Below are 14836 nucleotides of genomic sequence, written 5' to 3' on the forward strand. Positions count from 1 at the left end.
TCTGTGTTGTCTCTGGGAAAACAAATTCGTACTTTACAATCTTTGCAATGGGTGCGCTGCCATGCTAGGTTTGACTTTATTTGTGAGACCCTCCATAAATATAATGGGTCAAGCTATCCTTGGGAACAAGTTGTAGCACATCTTAGTGGTATTTGGCACCATAATAATTTGTCCTTAGATCTCTTTCAACTCCATAGACAAATAGCTAGACTAGAACAAGCTCTGCCTCTGGACTCTGAAGTGGCAAAAACTGCAAAAGAACTGTTTGAACAACTTCAACAGTATATCCCTTCCTTGTTAAAGGGCTACTAATGACATTGCTCAGCCCGGGGATACTTTTACTGGTGGTTTTCCTATGCCTTCCTTGCATTTTACATATATTGCAAAACTCTTTTATGAGTTTAGCCAGTAAGTTACATAGGATCAAGCTCCAAGTAAATGAATTTCCCCTGAGAGGAACTGCAGTCAGAGACGGGTAAGAGAGGGTGCCAGTCTGAACGACCTAAGACAGTGCCTTCAGCTTTGCTCTGAAGAAGTTCCCAAGACAAGGCGATCCACCCAACCTAAGACAGGCAGGTTCACTTTTTTAAACAAAGACGGAGGAGATATAGAGAACCAATAGCAAAGTTCATCCTGACTTCTGGCTATGCTCTCAAGGTTGTTCAAGGACATGGCTTAGTCCATATAGGGAACCAACAGCAAAGTCATCCTGACCTCTGGCTATGTTATCTCAAGGACATGCAAGGACAGGGCTTACTTGAAGGACAGCACTAATCTAGAGATGTTTTGTTATGTCCACGATAGTCTGTTTTATGTAAACCATTCAACCTTAAAAAAAAAGTGTTTAGAGTTTAAGTCATAGAAGATGAGTGAGTGCTATAGATATGATATGTCTAGTTCTGGTAATAATAATTGTGTTCTTAGATATTTATGCATGCAATATTGTGACAATTTATAGAAAAAAAGTGTTTTTATTACTGAGATTCATAAGCTTGAGCTAAGCCAAATGTGCAACTAAAGAATAGTCAAGCAGATGAATGTATTGAAGTCTGAATTGAATTACCCTCCCTTGAATGTTTTTGGTTATATGATAAAATATGATAATCATGTTTTTGATATTACAGTGAGAAAAATCATTTGTAATGGAAGTGAATAATTATTAAGAGTGAGGTAGCTTGTCTGGGTTTTAGAGCATTTAAGATTGCAAAGAAGAATGGATTTAAACAAATTACAAGAGGGGATAAGAAAAGATTAATCTTAAGTTTAACTAAAGATGATCAGATTGGAAGACTTCTTGAATAGCTAGTATATTTCTTATTGGTTTGGCTTTAGCAAGGAAAATAAAGGCTCAAGTGTAAAAACCCATATTGCATTGTTTGTGGAAGGTAGATCTATTGCCGCCTGGTAATAGTCCTCTTAGAGCTAGATTTCTTATTCCTTGGTGAAATGGCTTCAGAAATTGCCTCAAGTATTTTATATGTTTCCTTGATGTCTTAAGTCAGTACAGTGTCAATTGCTGTGTTAAATTGTAGACACAAAATACAGAGAGCTTATATATCACAATTAATGTAATTAGATTAACATTAAAAACATCCGCTGGTAATGTGAACAGTAGGTGATGGACATAGTATGATTCACAGGGAAGCTTTGTATCTTTATCTTAGTCCATTCACTAGTAAGTAGGTCACTAGTAGATTCCTAGCAAAACTCTTCTTTTGAACATGTGTATATAGTCATACTATAATATACTGTAAAAAGTGAAAACACACCTTGAACTAATCTGTTTTTTCTTTTAAGGTAAATTGATCATTTCTATTATTCCCTTCTTATACTGCCCTTTGTCAATATGGTAAATAGATCCTAACAATTTCAATTGAATCTCTCTAAAAATGTGGGGATTTTTTGTTTGTTTCATGGCAATGTACACTATCTTTTAAGGAAATTTTTTCTGAAGAACCACCAGTGAGTTCCATGAAGTCATTATTAATTGATTATTCTCTTCAATGTTGTGCCAAACACTGATTTGAAAATACAACATGGGTTCACATTCACCATTTTTTCCCTTCATAAATTTGAAAATAAGATATGAGTTCAAATTTGCCATTCTATGTTTCATATGCTACAGAAAAAATGTTTACGTCAAAAGAGTCTATTAAAAATTCAGCATGGTAGTCTTGTTCTTGTGAATGTGTTCTCTGACATATCTCACATTTTTGCCATGCAGGAAGTAAACTACAAGGTTCCAAAACTATCTGGGAAATACTTCTTCTAACACTCGTAATTTTTAAAATCTCATGTATGTGGCTTTAGTACCTTCCAGTACCACTACAAATCAGGCTCTGATTTAGTACATCCTTCTATTAGTTTTCATCATTCTGCTAAAATTTTTTTTCCAAACTTGCTGTCAACCTCTATTTCCCAAATGAGAATGTAGGGGATGTCTTTCACTCCTGGCCTCAATCTCAGAAGCCTAGAGGTTTATGGGTGATGCTTTTTGCTTGTAACAGAGTGACAGTTTCCCAGATAGTGGTGATAAAGGAATTCTCTAATCTCTTCTGTCATTAGGCACTGAGAAGACATTTTTCTTTCCTTTTTAAAAAACTAAATGTAAATTTTATACAGGATTTGTGAAGGCGGTGTACTTGTGGTGGTAATTTCCTAAATGTTATTCTTTGTATAGAATGCAATAATCCAGGAATCATGATTAGCTTTTAAGATTGCTCTGCTCTACCCTAACAACAAAGTTGTCACCTTGAAATGCTCTTATTGAGAAATTCTCAGACCTGGGAAGGTTTTGGGGGAAAATGAATATAGTACTTGATTCAGAAGGCTCAGTATTAGTCCAAGTAAGTTATTCTCTGAAAGGAGTCACAAGAGGTAATAAATGAGGCAGTAAATCATAGCCCATTTGTTGAGAGGGCTGTTGGTTCTTTGATTATTTGTTTTGGAGGAATTTAATTTTTTGAGTTCTGTGTATATTTTAGATATCAGGCCTTTGTCCACTGTATGGCTGGTAAAGATCTTTTCCCAATCTGGGGGCTTTCTGTTTATCTTGAAAGCTATGTCTTTTTCTGCAGTTTGACACAGTCCCACTTGTCCAACTTTTCTTTGACTGTTGCATTTCTAGGCCTTTGTTGAGGAAGTTTCTTCCATGGCCAAGGAGTCCTAGAGTTTCTCCTATTCCTTCTTGTAGAGATTTCAGGGTATTTGATTTTATTTCTAGGTCTTTGATCCATTTGGAATTGATTTTGGTGCAGGGTGATAAATAGGGATCTAGTTTTAGTTTGTTACAGAAGTTGACCCAGTTTTGCCAGCACCATTTGTTGAAGGGGCTATTTTTGTCCCAACTTATATTTTTAGCTCCTTTGTCAAAGATCAGGTAGCTGTAGGTTGATTTCTGGGTCTTCAGTTCTGTTCCATTGGTCCTCGGGTCTGTTCTTGTGCCAGTACCAAGCTGTTTTTATTACTATAGCTTTGTAATACAATTTAAACCTTGGTATTGATATTCCTCCTGCACTGTTCTTTCTACTTAGGTTGTTTTTGCTATTCTGCGTTTTTTATTGTTCCATATGAATTTCTGAGTTGCTTCCTCTATTTCATTAAAGAATACTGTTAGAATATTGATGGGTATTGCATTGAATTTGTCGATAGTTTTTGGTAATATTGCCATTTTCACGATGTTAATCCTCCCAATCCAGGAGCATGGGAGGTTTTTCCATTTCTTGAGTTCTGCCTTAATTTCCTTTTCCAGCTTTTTAACATTCTGGTCATAAAGTTCTTTTGCTTCTTTTCTTAAAGCTATTCCTAGGTATTTCATGTTTTTTGAGGCTATTGAAAAGTTTTTGCTTTTCTGATTTCAGCCCCGCTCTTCTGGTTGTTGGCATATATAAAAGCCATTGCTTTTTGAGAACTTATTTTATATCCTGCTACTTTCCCAAAGTTTTGGATCAGCTCTAGTAGTTTCGGAGTAGAGTCTACAGGGTTCTTTAGGTATAGGATCATGTCGTCTGCAAAAAGAGAAAGTTTAACTTCATCTTTCCCTATTTGGATCCCCTTTATGTTTCTTCTTTCCTAATTGCTCTGGCTAGGAATTCTAGTACTATGTTGAGGAGGAGAGGAGGGAGCAGACATCCTTGTCTTTCTCCTGATTTTAAAGGGAATGGCTTTAGCTTTTCACCATTTAGTATTAGCTCACAGTTGATTTGTCATAGACAGTATTATATTAAGGAATGTTCCATGAATCCCAGTTTTTCCAGGATTCTTTTTTTATCATAAATGGATGCTGGATTTTGTTGAATGCCTTTTCTGCATCTAGGGATATAGCCATGTTATTCTTTGCCTTGCTCTTGTTGATGTGATGGATTACATTAATTGACTTGCATATATTGAACCAACTTTGCGTCACTGGAATGAATCCAGTTTGATCATATTGTATGATTTTTTTTTGATGACTTGTTGTAGTTGGTTGGACAGAATTTCATTGAGAAGCTTTACATTGATGTTCATCAAGGAAATGGGTTTATGGTTCTCTTTTCTTGATGGGATCCTGTCTGGTTTGGGGATTACTGTTATACTACCATCGTAGAATGTGTTTGGTAGTGAGCTTTTTACTCTCTATTTCATTGAAGAGTTTGAGGAGTGTTGGTGTGAGATCTGTTTTGAAGGCCTTGTGGAATTCCATTGTGAATCCATCTGGACCTTGGCTTTTCTTGTAAGGGAGATCTCTTATTGCAGTTTCAATTTCATTGCTGGATATGGGTCTGTTCCATAGATTTAAATCTTCTTGGTTGAGTTTGGGAATATCTATTTTTGTTAGGAATTTCTCTGTAGAGGAAATGAGAATGGCCAAGAGACACATGAAAAAGTGCTCTACATCACTGACCATAAAAGAAATGCAAGTTAAAACATTGAGATTCCACCTCACCCCAGTAAGAACATCCATTATTAGGAAATCCAATAATAACAAATGCTGGAGACGATGTGGCCAAAAGGGAACCCTACTACATTGTTGGTGGGAATTCAAGCTTGTTCAACCCCTCTGGAAAGCAGTGTGGAGGTTCCTAAGAAGGCTAAACATAGAGCTCCCCTATGACCCAGCAGCCCCACTTTTCTACATCTACCAAAAAGACTACAAGCAAGACCACAGTAAAGCCACAAGCACAACTATGCTCATCACAGCACATCTTGTCATGGCTAAAACATAGAACCAACTTAGATGCACCTCAGTAGATGAGTAGATCAGGAAAATGTGGTACATATACACAATGGAATTCTATGCCTCCACTAGAAGGAAGGACACTGCCCCATTCATAAGGAAATGGAAGGACTTGGAAAAAATCATATTAAGTGAAGTGACCTATGCCCAAAGAAACATAAACCCTATGGTGTCCCTCATAGGGAATAGCTAGTAAATGAAATGATTAGGATAGTCATGGTAGAAGATCAAAATACCCAATAGCTACACCCATATAATCACAAAGATCAAACCAAGTGAAATGTACTCCCCATTACAGAGACAAGAGTTATACCACTGTTGTAATTATTTTCAACATGCAATGTGAAACCGTACCTTCTGTATTTTTTCTTGTCTGTTTGTTTGTTTTGTTTTGTTTTGTTTCTCTTGTACTCCCTTCCAGTGATTGTACTCCTGCTACCATATATCTCATCTGAATACCCTGGATACTGTTTATATGGGTATTAGAACTAGGGAAAGGCGGAGAATATCAAATTGAGAGACAAAGGACAACAAGAGAAACCATTCCAAAAGTAATACTTACAAAACCATTTGTTGTGAAGTAACTGCACAACTCTTGGGGGGAAAAGGAAAGGGGGAGGGTAGAGGGGGAGGAAAAATGAGGGAGGAGGTAACAAGTTGAACAAGAAATGTTCTCACTGACTTACATATGAATCTGTAACCCCTCTGTACCACACTTTGACAGTAAAGAAAAGAACTTTAATAAAAAAAATAGACAAAAAAAGAGCAGTAAGAGATCATATTCAGGTTAAGCTTAATTAAAACAACTAGAGTAAGAAAAATAGACAAAGAGGCACTTAGGTAATACAACTGTCATGGCATATTTGAGATCATTATGATGTAGAGATTAGGCAAGAAGTTGGGAAGACTGATGGCTTTGAACAATGGTTTGGGTGATGATAACTCAGATTTCCTGACATTAATGGAACAATTTCATGACATACAGTGAAGTTTTGTTGATCCATAGCCTTTGTAGCTCACAAAAAAATGGTTCATAGGCTGATCATTTCTTGCCAAGATTTTTTAAACTGACCTTTGATAGGATCTGACAATGCATAGCTCAGTCTTCAGATATTAGTGACACAGAACCTAATTTTTGAGGAGCAGTGACCACAGACTACAGTAAAAGCATGAGGTCTGGAGAATCTCAGTGCAGCCTTCCTTTTTGAGCCTTCCTTCTGTGCCATCCAAGAGTGTACATTTACCTGTTTTCACTGCTTTTCATTCATTCATTAGCCTGCTCCTGCTTAAATCTCTTCTGTGTCTGTCACTGAATTCTTTTTCCAATGAGACCAAGAATCTTCCACTTATAACCCAGTAACTAGGATCCAGTAACAATTAAACTACAAAGCTATAAGCTAGTTATAAACTACAAAGCGATATAAAAAGTCCTTTTATAAAGGACTGGTCCCATAAACAGGATGCTACACAGACACCAATGATGACTAAAATGTAATACTAACAATTATACGGGCTTCATGTCATCTTGATCCTTGTTCAAAAGTCCTGACTAGCTTATGTGCCATGGTAAATGTTCCAGGTAGAGTCTTCTAGGGTCAGCTTCTCAGCTATTGGTCAAATCAGATTGCAGGTTTCCATGGAAACATGCAAGGAGCAAGTTACCAGCCTGCTGTGCAAACTCTCCTCACAGTGCTCTTTGCAGAATCAGATGTTGCCTTTTAAAAATCTGATAAACAAATTCATGATATGACAGTTCTTAAATGTATTTGATGAAACTGGATATTGCTCAACAAAACATATATGTACATCAATACATGCAACTTTTTTTTATAAACTACCAGGAATCATGAGCAAATAGTTTATTTGGAATATAACCCAGGACAAAAAGGCAGAGGATGGTAGAAATAAAAGAGGCAGAAAAGGGAAGCCAGTCAAAAAGTTCCATAATAAGCCAGCTAACATTATAGATCTCAATCCTGCTGAGAGAATCAAGACAGAACACACTGTAACTCTTGGAGTTATCACAATAAGGAACAGAAAAATGGAAATATTAACCTACAAATGTTCTTCCATTATTAGCCAAAGGCTGCTCCTAGGATTATTGATTCCTGAGCCCCATTTGGAGATATGGACAGACAAGTGGAAAATACACAAATAATATGCACAATTTGAGTATGTGTATTTTTATGTATATATATAAAAGTCTATCCATTTATAGATATATCTATATACCTATATAAGTATATGTATGTGTATATGTATATGTATATAGGTATACATATATGTGTGTATATATGCATATATATGTTTATGTTTATAAACATCATTGTTTGTTTCCTGCATACTAAAGATTCAAATTTTCCACATATTGCCAGAGATTGTATTTAAAGTTAGAGTTTTCTGAAAAGAAAAACACATTACAACATTTAAAAGGCTGGATAGAATGTGACAATCTGGTTATCAATTATGAGAAATTACCTACTATCCTTAAATCATAAAAAGTATACTGCTATGTTTATAAGATACAATGTAAGAGCAGCATTGCCTTTATCCCCTTCCTTAATTGAGAAAGTCATAAATTCAAGGTTTGTACTGATTGTGAGACTCTATTGTTTTGTATTCCTATACAAATTAAAAATTCCTGCCAATACACCATAATTTTATCTCAAATACAAAATCCATTTCTATTTGTATGATTTTAAAAATGTGAAAATTGAAGTGCTTTGGAATTGATCAAGTATATTGTTAATATAGCTATGGCTTATACCTTAATACCCAAAGACCCATATGATATTTGTTTGGTTGCAGCCAGTGATTCTATTGGTAGGAGGTGTAGCCTTTAGAAGGTGGCACCTAGTGGGAAGAAGTTAGTTCTTTGAGGGCATGCCCATGAAGGAAATATTAAGAGTCTCATCATTCCACTCTTTTTTGCTCACTAGCCACAATAAGGGAAAAATTATCTTTTTTCATGTGTATTTGTCTTAATGTTCTGTGTATATTACAGGTCAGAAGCATTAGGGTTAAAGAGAAATGGACTGAATCTAGAGTTGAAATAAATTTTTCCTCTTTTTAGTTAATATCTCTTCAGTATTTTGTTTCAGCAACAGAATTCTAATAATTAATTAAAATGTTGCAAGTAAGGAATGAACTAAAAGACATGAAGAAGGTAGATCTAAATATCTGTAAATTAATCCAGAGAATGACTTTAGTAAGAATAAGATATTCATAAGAATCTTCCATGCCATGTAATTTTGATTTCTGCCCTAAGAACTTTTCCATGTGATCACAGAAAAGTGAATGCTTTTGCCAATACCAGATTAAAACTACTGATTCTCCTTTCAAACATGATTAAAACTACTCATTCTCCTTTCAAACATGTTGCTTTCTTTTCATTCCTAAGGAGAAAGAGAAAGAGCAAAGTTCATTTTCTCTTTCATCTTGGTTATTTCCATAACTCATTTTAGATTTTTGTTCAAATACTATCTCTTGTCTCAATAAATCCTTGCAGATTAAGCAAATTTTAGATTATGCTGCTGCGTTTAGCAGGATTTTAAAGTTTAAATATCAAAGAGGAAGTGGTTTAGCAGCATGTGTACAATTTTGTTGGATTTTCCACCCATGGTTCTTCACTTCCTCCTCTCCTTTCCTCAGCCTATTGTAAAAGAGTGGAAAAGCAGGGATGAGCTGCTTTTTCATTTTCTGTCTCTTGTCTGTTCCTTCTTTTTCTTTGGGATTTTATTTTTTTTCTCAAAAGAAACAATTTATTTAGAATAAAACAAAAGCATCTCAACTGTGAGCGCATGTTTGAGTGTCAGCTACTTTCAAGCTGTGTGAGCCATAAAAAGGGTTTTTCTTTTCCAGAAATCTTGTGTACACAGTATAAAGCAAAGAGGTCATTTTTTTTCCAGTTAAAATACCGGCATTGGCCTCACAAATAGCAGATACACAACGTTAAGCTGCCATTTTAATAAAATGCACAAAATACTAAACTGATTAGCTTTCTTCCATCAGAGGCCCATGTAAACTCCACATAAGCCACAACTTCTCTTTAAAAAGGTCCATAAGAGCTTTGAATTCCATATCTTCATCCGATGTTCACCAGTTTTGCTTTCGGGGGGAAAAACGGTTATTCTTTATAAACGTTTACAATACTAAAAATATATGTATTTCCCCTATGCCATTATAGATGAACATAGTAACAAAACCTTTCTGGATATTCCACCTTGAATTCAAAAAGCACCAATAATACCCACTGGCACAAACCTGAAAATGAATTTACTGTATGAACAGACAACAAGTAGACTAAAGTGAGGTATTTTTTTAAGGCTAATTGAGGATTGTAGGACTGAAATTACCCTACTATCCTCATTTAACTGAATAAAACATGGAAAAACAATTCGAAAAAAGTATGTTTATAAACATTTATCATCAACCAACATCGCCTACATATAAATAAAAGGTGAAACTAGAAAGGTGGAGTTTAGCCATAATTTTACCCTCTCTACTTTCATTCTGGAATTTACATGGAGCAATAAATTTCTCCACTATTGCAGAAAGGGGTCAAGATACAAAGCCATTTAAAAATCCGTCATATCTATGCTACCAAAGAAACAGATGTTATTTTCAGTTGAAAAATCACTCTACAATTACTGAACAGCCAAAGAAAACTTAGAACTCACTTTTCAACTGTTTGTATCATACACAAAATAACTTTCATTAAGTTTTAGCATTCCACTAGTTCCTGAAATCATTTCTCACCTTTAGAGATCTCTACAACCACAATGTTAACAGGGTCAGGTCCACTTTTCTTATTTGCATATCTAACGCTTATATCTCAAAAACAGACACTGTGATGGATTATTTAAAAATGCCCAGAAGTTCTTTCCAATATTTTTTCACATAAAATGTCCTTAAGTCTTAATCTCAAGATTTCCAGTTCTGTTAACAGAGATTTGGGGGAATAGTTCCTACAGAAGTCTACAATCCACGCTGTGCCTACAAAATGATCATTTCACTGTCCAAAAAGAAAACTAGCTATGTTCTGAATATTTCTTTCAAGATATTTAAGTTGAAATCTAAACACATGGGTGGAATCTTTGGTAAATCATGGAGATGGAGCCCTAATGAATGTAATTCATGGTATAATAAAAGATCTACCAGGAAGATCTACCCTCTTTTTGCTTCATGAGGATATGGTGAGAACCATGAACCCTGTGAACTAGGAGTGCACCCTCACTTAAAAGAAATGTACAGAATCATTCTGCACATTGATCTTGATCTGATTCCTTCATCTTGAACTTCCCAGACTGTGTAAGAATGATAGATCAATTTCTATTGGTTTTAAGCCACCCACTCTATTCCATTTTGTTTTAATAGCATCATTAGACTAAAACTATCATTTTTATTTTTAAAGACCGAAGAGTACATATAAATAAAATTTGAATTCATAAATGTACATGGAGCTTCAGAAAGGAAATCTTGTCTTTGATGAATGAGTCTGTAAATGCCATTGGATGCAAGTCCTTCATCTCTAACACAACAGAGATGTTCAAGAATAAGTGGCAAGATATTCATCTTTATGTACTCTTGAATCCACAACAATAATATACTTTAGGCAAGAGAGTCACCGGATTTTCTTTTCTTTATCTTTAATTTTAACTTCTTCTCTGAAGGTGAAAACTATTCTAGTATCTGCATCACAGTGTTGTTGTGAGGATCAAATTAAATACAGCCCACATATAGATGTATACAATTTCAAAGTTCTTAAAACATATATTTGTACATCCATTAACTATGTTTGTAATCATTTGTTGATTGGTAATTCATTAATAATGTGAATTTGTGTTGCATCTATATGACTATCAGATTTTTCTTCTTCAAAATAAGGGAGGTAAATAAAAAACGGAGTAAAGTCTGTGATAGACCTAGATCATTCCTTAGTTACATGACTTTCCTGTATTTTATATAAGATAAATCCAAATTCAGAGTAGTGGGATATATATAGTATTTTAATATATAATATGGCAATACTGTATTTATAATGTATGTATAATATTACTTTTATATGTTATAATTGGTATGTATGTTTGAAAGGAAGATAAAAATTGCTAGACAACCTAGCTAACTATACCAAAGGAGCCTGGCCTCTAAAATTTGAGTCATAGGAATGAAATGAGAGATACATAAATCCAAAGGTAGGGCAGAAATAAATTTTAGTCACATAGCAAAGGGAAACAATTGGTTGTAAAAGTGAATGAGAGGATTATAATACGATAGAAATTCTAGAGTCCTTCTAGTACTACAATATAACTGCTCTTTTGATATTATACTTAGAGTGAGACTAGGATTTGTTTTAGTCTATGGAAACTCTCCTCTTCTCTGCGACACTTTCACCAGGAATATCAGTATTCAAAGAAGGCACCAGCTGCCTCTCTTGAAGAAGTATTGCCTCCGGAAAGGGTGACAGAGAGGATGAGTCACTCTTCGGATTGATTCCAGATAGTCCACTGCCAAGCTGAATTTGCTAATGCAACCATCAATATCCTGGTGTCTGTGGAACGGAGTTGAAGGAAATTTGTCCTTGTCATTATATGGCCAAAGGCCTCTTTTAAAGTCACCAGAAAATTAATTAGTCTGCAAATTCATCCTTAAAATGAAAACCTTCACTATCAGGACATAGAAATCTGGAAGAGGACAAATCATTTTTTATTAGAAAACTCTAGGTGTTAAGCTGCCATAGTTTATATTTATATAGAGAAGATAACATTTCATTCTTATTTCCGATTCTGTAATTAATCAAGGAAGGCCAAAAATGGATATTCTATCATTATTATCTATGCCTATAATTTTAGACCATAGCAACTCAGCAATCTTAAAAAGCCTAGGAAAGCTTTTTGGTGCAATTAAAACTGAGCAGACCAGACTCTGAAAAATCTTGAAAGTTAATATAATAGTTTCTGTATAACTTGCATTAAAATTTAAATTAGGAAAGTGTAGTAAACTTATAATTTATATTTATTTTGAGTAGTTGTACAAAAGGGTTTCGTTTCCACAAGTTAGCTTATGGGTACAATGCATGGTGAGCCTTGTCACTCCTTCCATTATTCCAAAAATGTAACTATCACAGGGCAATATATATCACAGGGCAATATAGCATATATTTCAAAGTCATTTCTCATTGGTAGTATTTCAAGTTCCTATGTGATTTCACTAATTTACACAAGAAGAAAGTTTAGTGTTTTTTTGTTGTTGTTGTTTTGTTTTGTTTTTGCCAGTCCTGGGCCTTGGACTCAGGGCCTGAGCACTGTCCCTGGCTTCCTTTTGCTCAAGGCTAGCACTCTGCCACTTGAGCCACAGCACCACTTCTGGCCGTTTTCTGTATATGTGGTGCTGGGGAATGGAACACAGGGCCTCATGTATACAAGGCAAGCTCTCTTGCCACTAGGCCATATCCCCAGCCCCAAGAAGAAAGTTCTGTAAGAGTGTAAACTGTGAATATATTTCATTCTTACAGCCATTAGTGTCTGATGATCACTATGTCTTCCTGAAATTATGGAATCAACGCTAACATAGTGAGATGACTACACTAAATTGAAAATTCCTGAATTACGTTGCTAAAAAGGATAACTAGGTCTTCTGGTTGTACACTGTTTGCAGAACTAGGGTAACTGAATAGAAAATGAGATTGGCATTACTTAACAATGAAATAGTGACAAAATTGGAATACTATAGACAAGAGTTGATCATAATATGATTGAAGTGATTAGCTTTACTTTATGACACATGAAAGAGAAAAAAAGCAAATAGAGATGAAATACTCTACACATGATAGGCACAATTTCTTCTATGGAAAAGGAGTGGATTGAGTCATCTTTCTATTAGTAGTCACTTAATAACACATAATTAGAAGGATTAAAAACATGTACTTGAGCATGTTACAATTGAGTCACATATAAAATTTTGTATGCTTCCAATAAGGGAATTAATTAGATCTTTTCATATAAAAGTCTTTGCCATCTTCTACACACTCCACTCACCACCATGGCTCACATGCTTCCAGTCAGGCGTATGAAGTCTGAGAATTGAGGTTCAAAGCCAGCTTTGGCAGAAAAGTCTGTGCGACTCTTACCATGTGCATGAGCTTGGTAGCAGACCTTTTGAAGATTCTCAATGTTTATAGCAGTTACTTTGGAGGTAATTCCTTAACTGAACCTTGATGCAGATAATAGCCCTGGGTGCAAATTTGACTGCAGCCACAAGGGAATCCTGGATTTCTTACTCAGCGAGAATGTGAGATAAGAAATTATCTTTGTTGTATGCTACCAAGTTTGTTCTATGTCATCACTCAAAAAGAGCTAACTACTAACTTGAAAAAATTAAAATTCCAAGGGTCGCAACTTATTGAATGACATATTTATAGATACTCTAAAGTATGAATTCCAGCTAATACTCATACATTAATAATAGAGTTATTTCTTATTAGGTCATACTTTACTGAGTCACTTTTTTTTTTTTTTTTTTTTTGCCAGTCCTGGGCCTTGGACTCAGGGCCTGAGCACTGTCCCTGGCTTCTTTTTGCTCAAGGCTAGCACTCTGCCACTTGAGCCACAGCGCCACTTCTGGCTGTTTTCTGTATATGTGGTGCTGGGGAATTGAACCCAGGGCCTCATGTACATGAGACAAGCACTCTTGCCACTAGGCCATACCCCCAGCCCCTGAGTCACATTTTAAAATAGCTTTTACCTGGTATTTACTTGTGGTGCCAGTGTCTGGTTAGTATTGACTTCAATTACTTTTGCTTTGTTAATATTTACAGACAATCACCACTGGCATTTATTGATCTTTCCTGAAATGTATATAGTATCTTCGAAATTAGTGTTAAAGTTAGTTACAGTCCAATATCTTACTTTGTTTGAATCAATTTGATGTTTGTTAGATGTCTGATAGTCACTGAAGGAAAATGAAATTAAGCTTAAGAATGTGATAATTACATTCAAACTCTCAAGTATGATCTCATGTATGACTTGAGAACAAATAGTATATAATTTTAATCAAATTTAATTTAATGCTTTCTCTATATAAATGTCACTGAGAAAAAAGTAACTTTAGGGAATTTTTTTGTGCAGAAATGACATTGTAACTTGCAGAAAAAGTACTCACAGGCATCTATAAAAATAGATACATCAAGCCAGCCAAACATATCTGAATATGATTTATAAGATATAGTTGTGGACAGTGGATTGAAGGAATTGTGAGGTTATTATTTCCATTTATTGTTGAGCCCATCCTAGGGCTTGAACTCAGGGTCTGGGCACTGACCCTGAGCTTTTGCGCTCATAGCTAGTGCTTTACCACTTTAGCCATAGAAACACTTCCTGAGTTTTGTGGTTAACTGGAGCTAGGAGACTCAGACTTTCCTGCCTGGGCTGGCTTTGAACCTCTATTCTCAGATCTCAGCTTCTGAGTAGACACAGGATGAGCCACTAGCACTCAGCGAAGGTGAAATTATTAAATATTTAGATTGGAAATACACTAGTGTCTTTTAAACTTTTACAATTCATCATTGAAGACTACAAGGAGAGGAGAATACTCAATTACACATACATGTAATAATAAAGTTGA

The sequence above is a fragment of the Perognathus longimembris genome, chromosome 16 (assembly GCF_023159225.1).
Source record: "Perognathus longimembris pacificus isolate PPM17 chromosome 16, ASM2315922v1, whole genome shotgun sequence".
Taxonomy (NCBI): Eukaryota; Metazoa; Chordata; class Mammalia; order Rodentia; family Heteromyidae; genus Perognathus; species Perognathus longimembris.